The following is a 16,980-nucleotide window of genomic DNA, read 5'->3' as shown; positions in this document are numbered from 1 at the left end:
TTGTTTATTTTCATTTCCCTGATCTGACACTAACCCTAATGTATCTCCAACAATTAGAAGGTTGTAGGTATAAATATCTATATCATGCTTATTGCATTGATTATATGTGATTTAACACTATTGTAAAGTATGCATAAAGAACATAAATATAATATTGTTTTGTATATACTGAATGTTTAATTTTAAATTTATCATAATTCTGTTCACCTTCATTTTAGAATAATTTTACATAGCATAATTTAGGTACCACAGATCTACTTAAATTCACAAAAATTAGAATCATTATCCCTTTCTTTCTTGGTATTTTTCTTCAGAGAGAGCTAAGGAATCCCACTCATCCCATTGACTACATACTAAAATTAATTGTAACCCATACAAAAATTATAGTCAATGATGATGATATTACTTCCATTATGAATCATTAAAGAAATAAGATCTGACGTATCAGTTAGCTCTAGTATCTTCTACCTCCTGTAGGAGTGTCTACTCACTAGAAATACTGCAAAAACCCTATAGTTTGGCTAAATTACTCTCAGTGTTTATCGAGATGGTACAATAGGAGCATTTCACACATCATTGGAAAACCAAGGGAACTATTTTCAGATTATTATTACGGACTCTGAAAGATTTCTTAAAGGATTGCTTGCTTAGCATTAACATTATCTTCTTTGAGAAGGTTTCAGTAACCAGCTTATTATCAACCTTACCAAAGCATACTTGACCAACCATTCTTCTGTGTTAAAGCAACACTATATGTACTCCTCTGATGACACTTTTCATCCTTTATAATAATTATAACATGGTATATGGCTTGAAGACACATAAAATTTCTCATTGAATATATATGAATATCAATGTATGACTATAGAAATTAATGGGCACATTATCATAGAAACAAAACATTTTCTATCTGTATATTCAAACATTTGACTAATATACCTTAAAATATTCAGGTTTAGGTCATTTTCAGTATTACACAATAAAATTAGGCAGTTTTGATTTCTTCTTAGATTATCCTTTGTATTATACTCAACACAAATACATTTATGTTGTATAAAAATGAGGGTAAGATGAATCTGAATAGTGACTATGTATCTTGTGTATCTTTGTTATCTATGGTTTATAAAGGCAAATGCTTGTAGTTCAAAGAATATTAGTAAATTTTAATGTTCTGAGATAAGATGCTTATCCAAAAGTGAATTATCTATCATCAATCTTTTTATATATCACACTGATTAGAGATTTGTGTTTTATAAAACCTCATGTGTATTTTCTTCAACAAATAACATATCATATCTGATTCATCTCTACAACTGTATGGCCGGTCATAATGATTGACACAGACAAGAAGTTGTATGCTGATTTAATGCATTCAAAACAGTTTATTTGAAGTTTTGATCTAGATATGGAGGAGTAGCTTTTTATCAGGCTATCCTGCCCAGAGGTAACAATTATAATCTCTGGTAAAAGTATTAAAACATCAATTTGAAGATAAGGAAAAGTAAATTAAGACAGAAGAAACTAGAAAGCATATAACCTTTGAAGTAAGGAAAGACCATTAGGTGTGATACATGTTGATACAGCTTTCTACCAGAAAGCATTTCCAATATGTGTGCTTGAGAAAGGTAGAATTCAAGAAAAAAAATCTTGAGGTATCAGGGTATGAAGTTCAGGGATGCAAAGAAAGTTATCAATTAAAAGAGAAAATTGGCCCTGACTGGTTGGTTCAGTGGTGGAACATCAACCTGGCCTGTGGATGTTCCAGCATGTGCGTCCTGGTCAGGGCACCCAGGAAAGGTGCCCATCTTCTCCACTCCTTGCCCTCTTCACCCCTCCTCCTCTCACTTCTTTATCTCTTTCCTCCTCTCATCTAGCCATAGCTTGATTGGAGCAAGTTGGCCTTGGGCACTGAAGATGGTTCCATGGCCTCTACCTCAGGTGCTAAGAAACACTCATTTGCTAAGCAACACAGCAATGCCCCAGATGGGCAGAGAATTGCCCCCTATTGGGCTTGCTGGTGGTCCCTGGTCCAGGTGCATGCCAGAGTCTGTCTCCCTGCCTCCCCACCTGTCACTTAATGAAAAAAAAAAGTATAATACATGTACATGTTTAATTGGAGTCTCAGAAACATAAAGGGAAAGAAAATAAGGCACAAAGTTTTTTGGAAGAAATAATGGTTTAAAATTTCCAAATTTTAGTAAAAATAAACAAATATTAATACATGGATTCAAGGATATTAGCAAAGAGCAAGCATGAGAAATACAAAGACTAATACACATAGCTTAAGACTATATATATTTAGCAAAAATAATCTTCAAAACTGAAGATAAAATAAAAACTACTTCAGAGGAGAAAAAAAGAATTTTTCATCAGCAGACCTGCAGTATAAGAAACATTAAAAAAAGTTCTTTAAGTTAAAGAGAAATGAAAGCAGGTAAAAATTTAAATTTACCCAAAAGTATGAGGATACCATAATTGCTAAATATATGAATAAATATGAGAGGCTTTCTTTTTTTTTTTACCATCTCTTCTTTAAAAGACAACAGACTATTTAAAAATGACGATGTTTTCTTTTTATACTGTATGTATAACTCATATATATAATCAAAATTGCACAGAGAATGAACTTAGATAGCATAAATAAATTTGCATTGCTCTTATTTCAAAGTTCTTATATTTTCTGTGAACTGATACAACAATAACTCTAAGTAGCTATGATAACTTGAACATGCACATTTAACCTTTAGCTCTAAATAATACAAAGAGGTATAGAGAAAAAGTTAAAAGAGCAATTTAAATAGAATATTAAAAGATACTCAAAAGAAAGCAGGAAAGGGAAAAGAAAGAAAAAATAGGCAGTATAATTAGAAGAAAATTTACAAATTGGTGAACCTGTGCATAACCACATGAATAATTACATGGAAAGTCAATGAGTTAAATAATTACACGGCAGAGGCTGTTAGACTAGATCGGAAGTTGGCAAACTATGGCCAACGAGCTGGCCACCTGTTTTGATAAAAAAATGGTTTATTGGAATACTATTACACCTGTTAATTTACATATTGTCTATAGCTATAGATGTGCTGTAATAACAGAATTGAGTATTTGCAACATATGACTCTTAAAAAGAACCTAAAACATTAGATATGTGGCCTTTTAAGATGTTTGCCAACCATGGACTAGTAAAATACTGTTTGGCTGTTTCTAATAAATGAAACACATATCTAGCTTATGGGTTTGCATTTTATATGTTCAAGAACAAAAACACATATTCCCCAAAGATATGTATACAAATATCCATAATAGTATTACGGTAGTCTCAAACTGCAAACACATTATATAGTCACCAACTGGAGAATAGAGAAGCAAACTTGTTATAGTTTTATAACAAAATGCTACTAATTGACGAAAAGAGTGATACACCCTTCATGGGTACATTTTTGAAACTTTATGTTGACTATGAAGCCAGAGGGGGAAAATATATATTGAATTGAATAAATCCATTTATGTGTTTAAAAAGACATGAAATTAATATATATTTAATAGAATTAGTATAGTGGTCATCTATTTGTGATCAGGGATGGAGAGAATTTTTAGTAGTGATGGAAATATTAGGTGTTTTATGGTGTGGTTGTGTAGTATATACACACGTCAAAACTCAGGTTCATAACTATGATCTATGTATGTTAGTGCAATTATCTGAAAAGACAAATATACCTTTGTCAACTGCAAAATAATAAAAAGAAAAATATTTTGTTTCTGATATTTAATTTATATACAATTTTTGACCATGTTATAGTTGATTTGGTTTTTTTTGTTCAGCATAATGTTAATTTTATTTAGAATACAGGTATAAAAAGAGACTGGTATAAATTGTCCTTTTGCAAATTACCTAAATTATATTTTTATTCTATTTCCAGAAAGTATTTTGCTGTTAATAGTTTCATTTACAGACTTCATAATAATGTAAATTAAATGAGGAATGATGGTATATCCTACTTATCTGTTGACCGGTGGCAATGAATACAGCTTTTTTGTTTTGCTTTGATGTTCAAGACACACAAACTATTAGGCCTTCAGAGAAGCCTTTCAGGATATACATTGATTTTATTAACAAGCATGTATAGCTTTGCATAGTGGTATTTAAATGTTAAACATTTGTGAGTAAATTGTAGGATGCTATAAACTTTATAGAATTTAATTATATCTATAATAAAGAGTTGCTAGTAAGACTTATAACATAAAATTATTATGATATACTAAGAAAAAGTAATAATTACTCTTGGAGAGTTGGGAATAATTTGAAATAAGCCAGCGAGAAAAGTAAAAATCTCTAGCCCTGGCCAGTTGGCTCAGTGGTAGAGTGTCAATCCAGTGTGTGGAAGTCCCAGGTTCAATTCCCAGCCAGGGCACACAGGAGAAGCACTCATCTTCTTCTCCACCTTTCCCCCTCTCCTTTCTTTCTCTCCCTCTCTCACTTCCCCTTGCACAGCCAAGGCTACATTGGAGCAAAGTTGGCCCCAGGCACTGAGGATGGCTCCATGGCCTCCGCCTCAGGTGCTAGAATGGTTCCCATTGCAGTGGAGCAACGCTCCAGAGGGGCCGAGCATCACCCCCTGGTGGGCATGCTGAGTGGATCCCGATTGGGTCGTGTGTATGCGGGAGTCAGTCTGTCTGACCCCTCACCCTGGCTTTTCACTTTAGAAAAAATATTTAAAAAAAAACTCTAACAATATATATGAATGAGAGAGAGAAAAAGGAGAAACAGAGATCATTTATTTGAACTGAAGATAATTTCATTGTATAAGAACTTCCAAAAAGCTAGAAATTAAATAAACTGCAATGCCAAAGGAAGTGGGACTTGTAAGGCACCCGCATTATATTTAGAAAGACTCATATAAAACTCACTATTTCTATCCAATTTAAACTATACCTTCTCTTTCTACCAGAGCTAGTGAGCTATGGACCACTTGCACAAAAATAGGAATAGGAATATGTAAACATTTATTTCTCTACATCACCTTAGCTGTACAATGATGATCCAACTCCAGCCACAGGTCTAGTATACATGTGTCAGGAAAGAAGGCAGGCTGGCAGGTGGGGGAGTGTGAACCTGGCATGTTTCCTGCACAACTGGCTCGATGTATACATTTGCTGTTCCCCCGTATGATTACAGGCAGCTCTACACTATAAAAAGAAAAGCAACCTACTGTTTAAAATGCCTTTAGAAGCTATGAAGGTCACAATTGAAGTGTGAATTTATTTTTGTTGATTTGAGTTTCAATTCTAAATGCTTTTACTTTACTGTGTAAAATCTCTCTCTTGCTGTTCTGAAAATTGCACCTGTACAGAGAAAGGTCTTGATTTAATTCAATATTACTTTACTTTTATATATAGTCTTTCTTTAAAATCATGTTCCAAAAGGCTGAGTTAAAGAATACTGCTTTAAAGTGAAAATTTAAAAAAGTGAAGTCAGGGAAAGGAAAAGCAGGTGTCCAGCAAAATGGTGAAACACTAAGATTGATAATTTTATTATCATTATTCACAGAGCCACATCTTTGGGGGAAACTTTCTTATTGTTGTACCAGTACAAGAATATCCATAGCTAAAGAAATATCTGTAGGGTCAGTATAGTGAGAAAGAGAGAGAGAAAGAGGTTATTTATTTGGACATCAGAACTGAAGGTAATTTCATTGCATTAAGTTAGGGTTTCCTAAAACTAAAATTGAAAAAAGTGCCAAATAAAATAAACAGCATTGCCATGAAAGTGGTCCTTTCCTCGATTTTCCCATAAAGTTTCAGGCCCCTTCTCTGGAATTGCCATATTAGCAATTAAAAATACAAAATACCAAGTTAAATTTTAATTTCAGATAGACAGTGGATGCTTTGTTAATATAAGTATTTCCCATGCATCCTTAAAAACAGATCTATCCTTAAAAACATAGCTATCCTTTAAAACATATCTATTTATTTAACCTAATGTCCTGTATTTTTTTAAAAAAGATTTTATTTATTCATTTTAGAGGGGGAGAGAGAGAGAAAGAAAGAGAAGAGAGGAGGAGCAGGAAGCATCAACTCCCATATGTGCCTTGACCAGTCAAGCCCAGGGTTTCAAATCAGTGACCTCAGCATTCCAGGTTGAGGCTTCATCCACTGTGCCACCACAGATCAAGCTGTCCTGTACTTTTTATAATTAAAAAATAATTTATTGAGTTTAGAAAAAGAGAAGGGAGAGAGGGAGAAACATCAATTTGTTTTTCTACTTATCTGTGCACTCATTGGTTGATGCCTGTAGGTGCCCTGGTTGGGGATTGGACCCACAACGTCTCCAAATAGGGACGATGTTCCAACCAACTGAGCTACATGGCCAGGGCCTGATGTCCTAGATTTTATTGGCATCCTATTTTTGTCACATTCACACACTCGAGAGGACACCAGATTTGGTATTTTTGTGGAGGAGGGCTAAAGAAGGACCAATGTAAAGTTTTGTTTAAGACCCCGATCTTTAAATATAAGCCATGGCATCATTATGTTTTACAGAGGACAATAACTATATATTGGAGGGAAATATTGGCTTTACATTCTAAAACTTCTGCATAATGGATCCTAGAGCAGTGGTCATCAACCTGGTCCCTACCGCCCACTAGTGGGCATTCCAGCTTTCATGGTGGGCGGTAGCGGAGCAACCAAAGTATAAATAAAAGGATAGATTTAACTATAGTAAGTTGTTTTATAAAGATTTATTCTGCCAAACTTAGCAAAAATCAGACATAAACTACTTGGTAATTAATTATTATTATATGCTTTAACATGCTGTAACTCTGCTTTATAAATTTTATAAAGTAAAGTTACTTTCCTACTTTATAAATCACCATTACTGTGGAACTGGTGAGCAATTAGAAAATGTTACTACTAACAGAGATATAAAAGTGGGCCGTAGGTATAAAAAGGTTGACTACCCCTGCTGTAGAGGGAAGGTGCTGTAACATTCATATATGTGCATATTTGTCTCTGTTTCCCAAGGTTCTCAGTACTTCCGAGACCCATAGCTTCTCGGTATTGGCTGAAGTCTTACTGTACAGCCACTTGCTTTCATTCTGCAGATCCCAAACTCCTCATCCAACCACATACTTCAGTCCCCAGAACCTTTAGTAAGCATGAACTCCAACTGTTTCCCTTTCATGAAGCACAATAACATCAACGACAATATTGTTTTCATTCTCTAAATGTACTTGTTTAGATTTTTTTTTTAAATAAAAGAAGTCTCATTGCCAATACATTTTACTGGATTAAAAAAAAACACACCATTCTCTTTAGCCACTCATCAGACTAAAATTGATGATAAGGTATCATAGTTTTTCAGGCTGATGATAGTTTCAGCTTTCATATGGGCTGATTAATTCAATAGAGAATGTACTTCCCTTAACAAGTAGGCTTATCATCCAAGACAGATTTATCCATCCTATTAGGGGATTAATGGTACTGTGAATATATCAGGAACTCAAAATGCAGACCTTTCTCTAGAATATTTTATCTACTCTTGATAAATCCTACTTAGTTCTACCATATACCATATACCTTATTTACCTTACAACAGGATTTAATCTCTAAATATATTACAGCGTTTTATCTTGTGAATTTATTTACCATTGAGAAAGATCAAAATAATATGTAATGACATTTAGAAAAACTACTATTTCCCAAAACCTCGTGTCAGTTCACAGACAGCTGTGGAGAAGAAAAACTCTGAACCCCACTGAATACAATTAATACAATCAGAAGCTTATAATTAAGAATAAGAGAGTGAATACATGTGTAATCATCCTTAATATTGGTGTCTGGCAAGCAGGCTTTTCAGGATTCATTAAAGAGTTTCAGTGATACTCTGTAATAGGATGTGAATAATAGGATTAATATAGCTATGGGCAGTGTTAGGCCAGTTGGCAATAGATCAATCCAAAAAGCAGAGCATATTAAAAGGATTATAGATTAGCAATTAGATGGCTTCACAAAAAAGGAATAGTTCCTTGAGCATCTCTAAAGGTTAACAGAGATAGAATGTCAATTTCTTCAGTTTATAATCCAGTAGTGCCTGAAGATGAGAGAAGAGATGGGATTTAAGGCTATGATCACGACTGACATAATCAAACAAAATGTTCCTTTAGTATCAGCAGCTGGATTTCAAAGAGAGGAGATCTTAGTATCAGGTGAAGGGAACACTTGTGATGTGATAATGTGGCAGTTTGAAGGACAAAGGTTTAGGTATTAGAATTCTGAGAGGCTCAGTTATTCATATCTTATATTCAGCATTAAGCTTCCAAGCATTTGTGAGATCCCATGGTATATGTAAGTTAATTCTCAATTTCTGAGTATAAAAATCAATGGCGTGCATTATGACTACCACATTCTATTGGAATTTCAGGTTGACACATACTTTATCAATAATATATAGCTGTCTGAGTTTCTGTCTGCTTTATTCTTTTCTACTGATAAATTTCTAACCAATGGTATTATACTGATTTTGATTATACCATATAAAAGTCTGGAATAAGAATCTACTCATCTTTAGCATTTGATTTTTGTTGATTTAAGAGTTCCTGACCAAGGAATTTGTACCAGTGAGCTGCTATAACTAAACTGTTTCCAGGAAACAAGTTTTTGGAAAACCCTCATAAAGTTATATAAAATCACTGCTACTCAGGATTGTAGGGTATATACCACTATTTATTTGGTTTAAAAATCAGTGAGAAAGCCTGATAACTGTGCCTGCTGTGTCACATTAAACAAGAGTGTGTGAAATGGACCTCATGTCTCTGGCACATTAACCCCATCATTCTGACCTTCAGCTCCTCAGCAGTCTTTGGCCTTCTTGATTAGGCAATTTGGGACTGTGAAGAGAAAAGTTTAGTGTTTAAGAGCCAAGTGTATATAGTGGTGCTTTCTTCACGTGCAAGCTTCTCTAAGGACTTCCTGGGGTCTACTCATTGATTTCTATTCGAATTGAGCTCACCAATTTCCATGCACAGTTGACTCACATATTTAGGTGCATAGTTCTCATGTCTGATTTATTACATGTAATTGATAAAGGAATGAAACCTATGGGTTAGTCAGTCAAGACCACATAGAAGCTTATAGGCTTAGAGTTCTATTTTAAGTTTATTCACCAATTAATATATATTGAGCCAACCTTTTCCTAAATTGGCATATTTTGCCTTGCTGTTCAATGATGCTAACAGATCTTATGTTAGATAGTTATCTGAGAATCTGAAATTATCTGCTCATTTTGAAAGAATAGATTTTCAGGCATCTGTGGAATCTTAGTATGAGGATTTTAATGAGAGATTGTATGGCTTTCCAAAAAGAAAGAAGAATGGCTGTGGGCTTGTTTGACTCTGATGGGTCAGAACTCATTGCCCTACACATGCTGCTAGCTGTCCTCTACCCAAGGTCTTTTCTGACACTTTACCCTTTATAAACATTAAAATGGGGCTCTGTAATGGTATTATGCCTCAAAACAACAAATAAATAGATGAATACGTAAACCAATAAATTCAATTTAAAAATAATTTTAAAAATAAAACAAACCTCAATGTGTATAAGATGATCCAGGTCTATTATATCACTCAGAATGGTTGGGTATTTTGAAGTTTGGAAACTTATTATAAAAATGGTGTGGCATAAATATTAGTCATAACTGCAGATGTATAATTTATATTTTGGTGCCCAGAAGACACCTAAAGACTCAGGCTGTCTTACTCCAGGGCAGCTGGGAGTGAGGGAGGAAGTTGCTTACATGACTGTCCAGCAAGGCCACATGTGGACAGTAGCGAAAATAGAAGGGCAGATGATCAAATGGCAGGTGTGGCTTAACTATGAAGCTGTTTATTTTATCTGGACAAAAGTTTTTTATGTGCAAAAATATCAGGCAGGGTAATCTGGTCTGTATTTATGCTACAAAATAGAGCTTGTAATTAATAATCTTATTTTAGGGAGTTTATGAAATATGAAAACTATCTATTCTTTTTGTTAATTTCTAGGATAACTTTCTCAAAAACTTTGTAAGTTCTTGATATTTTCCAGTGTACTTTTCCTGTGTTAATTTTCTGTTAAATTTTTCAATGAGTAATATTGATTGCATAGAGATTTTTAGGTTTAGTTAGAGTACAATATACCTTGGTTGTTTTTAAAATAATTCACTTTACTTTTATTTTATTTTTACAGTTTCTAATTTTGAAAATGATTTATAACTTATCTGGTTTATTTTATCTTGAATTTTTTATATTAAATTTACAATTGGTTTGTTAGTATGCACACACTTAATATTTTTATTACTACTTAAAATATAGATTCTAAAATTAAATTATTATATTTCTATGTGATTTTAAAGTTTATTCTAGGTTTTATCTTTAAATTATTTTTATTTAGGGTAGTCTTTTAAAAATACCGTCAGTTGGGTTTTTTTGTTCCTATTCTGAAATTAATGTCTGGTTTTATTGTATCATGGTGGGAGGATACAGACTACATAATTATGTCCATTTGATTTTTAAGATTTTCTTTAATAGGGTGACGAGTTGTTAATAATAAGAGGTTAATTATTTTTGCCTCTCACACTTAACTATCCATTTGGTTATCAATTTAGCAATGCTATAAAGGTAGTTTTTATCTTATGTCAATGACACAGTTAAATTGTGCAGAATGAACTGATGTAGTCAGCATCGGAAGCAAGGACAGTGTGGGCCTGGCAATGGGAGAGCCGGCAAAAAGGCACTCGGGAAAAGGCGCCCAGGAAGGGGCAGGTCTAGCAAACCCCCAGCCTTCCGGATTGGGTGACTGAGTGAATGGTGATGTTCTTTATCTAGGTGCAAATATAGACAGATCCGGAGGATGAGGATATTAAGTCCAGACTTAGCCACACAAACATGGAGTCGTAACATTCTGCATGCTTTTCAGAGGGATTTCAATGTAACATGCCATTTTGTCCTCATAATGAAAGAGTGCAAGAAATAAGGCAGTGGACATCTCCATTTTACAGATGGGGAGAGTAATTAATTAAATTCAGTGATTTGCTGAAGGTTACAGAACAACTCAGGAATGTACTCAGGAATCGAATTCTGGGCTCTCATTTACAAGTCCAGCCTTTCTCTGCTATGCTGCTAGAATTCCACATTGGAACTATTTAATATTATCTTATGCACATGGGTTGTATACATTATTTGGAAATAGAGTAGATGCTTATACATTCCTTTTTATCTATCATCTATCTATCTATCTAACTATCTATCTATCTATCTATCTATCTATCTATCTATCTATCATCAATCTATCTATCATCTACCTACCAATCTATGTACCTACCTACCTACCTACATACCTACCTATGAGGATAGAATTGACTTTCTGACATAATATTAATTATGTAACTTTTTTATAGATTGCTAACATATTCAAAATTTCTCATTTTCAACTCCAGGAGATACTACAAATGATAGCCAAAAAAAAAAAAAAAAAAAAAAATGTCCAGATTATCTTGTCATTCAATTATGTTGCATACCCATCACCCAAAGTCAGATTGTCCTCCATCACCTTTTATCTAGTTTTCTCTGTGACCCTCCCCCTCCCCCTCTCCTCCTTCCCTCCCGCGCCCCCCCTCCCCCCACCCCCAGTAACCACCACACTAAAAGAATGAAGCTGGGGCATTACAATACCTGACTTCAAACTATATTATAGAGTAAAGATTCTATGCTATGACACTAGCTCTGGAGGAAAGTTATTTCTAAAGGCAAGAAGTCAGCTTAACTGGTGAAACGAAAGCCATTCCTTTCATTACGAAGAGCTTAAATCTGGAGCCTCCTAACTCCCCCTAGCAATGAACTTCAAAGCTCTTCCAGAGTAGTCCTAAAACAGGTTTCTTATTTTTCATTTGAACTTCTTAATCAATCTTCTCCACTCCCTACTATTCATGCCTGGGAACCAGAAGGAAGTACAAATCTGAATTTTAGCTGAATCAGACGTGGACAAAAGCGAGGAGCTAGAGTGAAGTTCACCATTCTGTCTAGCTGTTTTCTAACTAACCCTGGAAAACTTTCTGTGCTTCATCTTCCATATAATAAACTGGTTTGGGATAGTAACTTGTGCCAGCTAAGATGTTTGTACTTTAAAAGCAATTAATTTAGTTTGTGAAAAATACAGTAGCGATTTAACCAGGAACACAAAAAATAGATAGTGGGCCAACACACTAAGTACACGAACCCTATTCTATTAGTCCATCTATGTATGATTTTAAGAAAATACACACTTGTGATAGAGCCCAATTTATTTCAGTGGTTCGTGTTCACTTTTACTTCCATGAGGAACAACGGATAGAAGCTCAGATTGGAAAGAGGGCAGAAAAAATGGCACAGGGTAAAATTAGTTGCAAACTTGAGATATGAGGAAGAATGTATTTTTAAAAATTGGCTACAGTGATACTTCTTGTCCTACATATTCTTCTAGGACCTCATCAAAACCCAGGAAGAATGGAGTCGATTTGCTCTCTTTTTGTAACTGGCAGGGACTTTCTGATTCAATTGAGGAACAGAATGGGGTGAAAGTTACATTACATTTTTTTTTCTTGGTTAACTTTTTAACTTTTTTAATTTTTGATTTTAGAGAGAAAGAAAGAGGGGAAGGGGTGGGGGACATCTGTCTGTTCCTGTTTGTGCCCTAACTGGGGATCAAACTGGCAACCTCTGCACTTTGGGACAATACTCTTACCAACTGAACTATCCAGCCAGGGCTAACACTACGTGATTTTTAAGGTTATGTCAGAAAAGCAGGATTGAGCTTTCTGGCTTTCACAGGAAATATGTCTGGGGAGCTATCAGCGTGTAAAAAAACTAAAGATTCCAGAAGCTTCCAAGCTAGAAAGACCGCAATCAGAGACTGTGTGGAGCAAGAGTGAAATGCCTCAAGACCCCCAGCTGGTAAAGCCCCACGTATTTGAATCATCTCACATCCCCCGCCAGATGTATAAGTGAGCGGGCCTTCGAATGATTCTGTGCCCAGTGCTCCAGCTGTTCCAGCTGGCATCGAGCAGAGCAGAGACAAGCTGCCCCCACTGAGCCCTGCTCAAACTGCGGATTTGTGTGGAAGCCAAATGTTCTTACTGTTTAAGCCACTAAATTTTGGAATGGCTTGTTACTCAGAATTTGATAACAAGAAAAAGTTGTTATATATACTTTAAATGAGCTGGTATCAATAAGTTTGATCCTGGATTATCTAAGCAATAGTATGGCTTTATGCAGTCTTTCTGCACTTTTATCCTTCACATCCCTTAGGCCATCTGTTTTTTTAGGCTATGGCATCCCTGCTAATGCTATACTGGGAATGGGAAAACTAAAGGGAACACCAGGAGTGTTACAGTCTTTTTGAAAGCAGTTGTTGTGATCAGGATGTGGGGAAAATTCAGGCAACAGACAGTTGCTACATCACACCTAGAAATCAGCTAGTGGTTTCTACTACACAGACTCCTCAGAGCTTCTGCCTCAGACTGTAATATAATAGTATTTTTTAATATTTTAAAATTTTTATTGGATTTATTGGTGTGACATTGGTTAATACAATTATATAGGTTTCAAGTGTGCAATTCTGTAAAACATCATCTGTTTATAACATTGTGTGTTCACCATCCAAAGACAAGTCTCCTTCTATCACCTTTACCCTTTTCTACCTCCCCCAACAAACACCCTTTTTTAATTGATTTTGAGAGAGAGAGGAGAGAGAGAGAGAGAGAGAGAGAGAGAGAGAGAGAGAGAAGGGGGAGGAGCAGGAAGCTTCAACTCCCATATGTGCCTTGACCAGGCAAGCCCAAGGTTTTGAACCGGCAACCTCAGAGTTCCAGGTTGACGCTTTATCCACTGCGCCACCACAGGTCAGGCACAAACACCCTTTTCCTTCTGGTAACCACTAACCTGTTCTCTGTGTCTCTGAATTTTTGTTTATTTGTTTGTTTGTTGTATTTGTTTTGCTTGTTGCTTTCGGTTCTATCCCACATATGAGTAAAACCATATGGTTCTTGACATTTTTTGTCTGATTTATTTTGCTTAGCAAGATATTCTCAAGATCCACCCATGTTGTTGTAAATGGCGTATTTCACCTCTTCTTATGTCTGAGTAGTATTACGTAGTGCAGGAGTCCCCAAACTTTTTACACAGGGGGCCAGTTCACTGTCCCTCAGACTATTGGAGGGCTGGACTATAAAAAAAAACTATGAACAAATCCCTATGTACACTGCACATATCTTATTTTAAAGTAAAAAAACAAAATGGGAAGAAATACAATATTTAAAATAAAGAACAAGTAAATTTAAATCAACAAACTGACCAGTATTTCAATGGGAACTATGCTCCTTTCACTGACCACCAATGAAAGAGGTGCCCCTTCTGGAAGTGCGGCGGGGGCCGGATAAATGTCCTCAGGGGGCCGCATGTGGCCCGTGGGCCGTAGTTTGGGGACCCCTGCCGTAGTGTATATGATATATACCACATCCTCTGTGTTAAATCCTCTATCAAAATGACACTTTGTTTCCATGTCTTGGCCACTGTGAATAATGCTACATTGAACATGGGAATATACATAACGTTATAAGTAAATTTTGAAAAATTTTAGGGTTGGTACCTAGAAAAGAGATTTCTGGGTCATAGAGTAACTATGTTTGTAATGTTTTGAGGAACTTCTGTATTGTTTTCCATAGTGGCTGTATGAATTTACATTTGCACCAGCAGTGAATGAAGATTTTTTTGTTGTTGTTTTTTTGTTTTTTTAGTGTCTTCTCACTTGGGACTAGAATCTGTCATTTTCCTTTTTTAGACTGTAAATCTAATTCAACTGAACAATTCTCCATGTTTCATAAGTCTTAGACACAGGCCCATGCAATGAGAAGATGAGAATTATTCAGAGGTGGGATTCAAATAATTTAACAACCAGTTCTCTGCCCTTAATGACCATTTTAAATATAAAAAAAACCCAATATACCAAATGCTAACTTATTATTTCATGTGTTTAATACTTAAATAAGGACAATAAAAGAGGTACATAAAACTAGATTATAAGAGTTTTAAAATATTAATGAAAAAATACTAAATCATATCTGACAAAAAACAATAACTATTATTTAAGATATTTCCATATTGCTTTTTGATTGTGTCCTCACTTGCAATTTTCTTCACTTTTATCCAAGTATCATCAGCTGTGATTTATCATTAACCATCTTTTCACTGTAGAAGTAGGATCCCATTGCTTTAGAAGTAGGCTGATTAGATTAATAGTAATGTTTGCTATATTAGAAACAGGTGGCTTCTCTTCTCTGTATCAATTATGTTCTTCTTTGAAAAACCACATCTTAGAGAGAACCCTGATTACAAATATCAATTTAACAACCGGTTCGCCAAACATAACAAAGAATTAGGTATCGGTTCTGCTGAATTGGTGCAGCCCTGCTGAATCCCACCACCAGAATTATTATATAACAATATGTATAATATAAAGAGTGAATTGGGTTTGATAATCAGCGTGGACACTACCCAGCCCACTAAGCCACAGAAATGCTCCTCGATTCTCATTCGAATGGGCAAAGGCGCTGCATTTTATAGGTATTTTGCAGTTCTCTTCCTCCAAGGTGTAGCAGTTTCCCCTGGGATGGAACCATCTGCCTTCAGACCTCAGTAACTGGTTCTATATCTTGGTTAATGAGCAGGCATTGAGCTTCAGAATACAAGATGATTTCTTTAAAAACAAAGCCTTCACTTTATCCTTCTTAGAGAAATTCAATTGTATAATTATAGTTGTCAGGTACTTTCACCAACTTCCAATTACAGTGTGTCCTTAAAGTCATGGTGCACTTTTGACCGGTCACAGGAAAGCAACAAAAGATGATAGAAATGTGAAATCTGTACCAAATAAAGGAAAACTCTCCCTGTTTCTGTAGGATGATGTGACAGCATGTGTGCATGCGCAGATGATGACATAACACCGTGTATACAGCGGAGCAGCCCATGGCCTTGCCAGTCGAGATGTGGACGATACAGAGGAAAGTTCAGTGTGTTCTGTGGCTCATTAAATTCGAATCTGTGACCAGAGTGAAATGTGAATATCAGCGCGTTTATAACGAAGCGCCACCACATAGGAATAACATTACTCGGTGGGATAAGCAGTTGAAGGAAACCGGCAGTTTGGTGGAGAAACCCATTCTGGTAGGCCATGAGTCAGTGACCAGTCTGTAGAGGCTATACATGATAGCTTCCTAAGGAGTCCTAAAAAATCTGTGCATGAGCCCACATCGAACTGCCCTGAATAGGTATGAAACCGGGAGAGTTTTCCTTTTATTTGGTGCAGATTTCACATTTCTATCATCTTTTGTTGCTTTCCTGTGACTGGTCAAAAGTGTACCATGACTTTACGGACACACTGTATATATTTCTGGGTTATCCCTGTGGTCTGTCTCTGTTTCTGTCTGTCTGTCTCTCTCTCTCTCTCTCTCACGCACACACCTATCTCCTGACTCTCTGGTGGAGGCATAGGTATAGATAACATTTATAGGAATGTATAACTACTCTGGAGCCATAGAATAAGGAAAAGGGTTTGTTGAAGAACGAGATAAAGTTCAGTGTTCTCAAATGAGACTGTAGCCTGAAAAGAAAAATAAACCATGATGTTATATAATTCAGTAGTATTTTTTTTATTCTACATAGCCACTAAGTCACTAAGAAATGTATTGTTTAGAGCAAACACAATGTTGGAATTTTATTTCTAAGATTAAGCCAAATTACTAATTTCCTAAAATAAAAACAAAAACAAATGCTATTAAATATATAATATAAAAAGTGCACTCAATTTTATTTAAAAGGAAAATAAGAAACAAACTACAAGTTATAATTTTTTTTTAATTTTTATTTATTCATTTTTAGAGAGGAGAGAGAGAGGGAGAAAGAGAGCCAGAGAGAG

This window comes from Saccopteryx leptura, chromosome 12 (assembly GCF_036850995.1).
Source record: "Saccopteryx leptura isolate mSacLep1 chromosome 12, mSacLep1_pri_phased_curated, whole genome shotgun sequence".
NCBI lineage: Eukaryota > Metazoa > Chordata > Mammalia > Chiroptera > Emballonuridae > Saccopteryx > Saccopteryx leptura.
Note: the sequence above shows the minus strand (reverse complement) of the source record.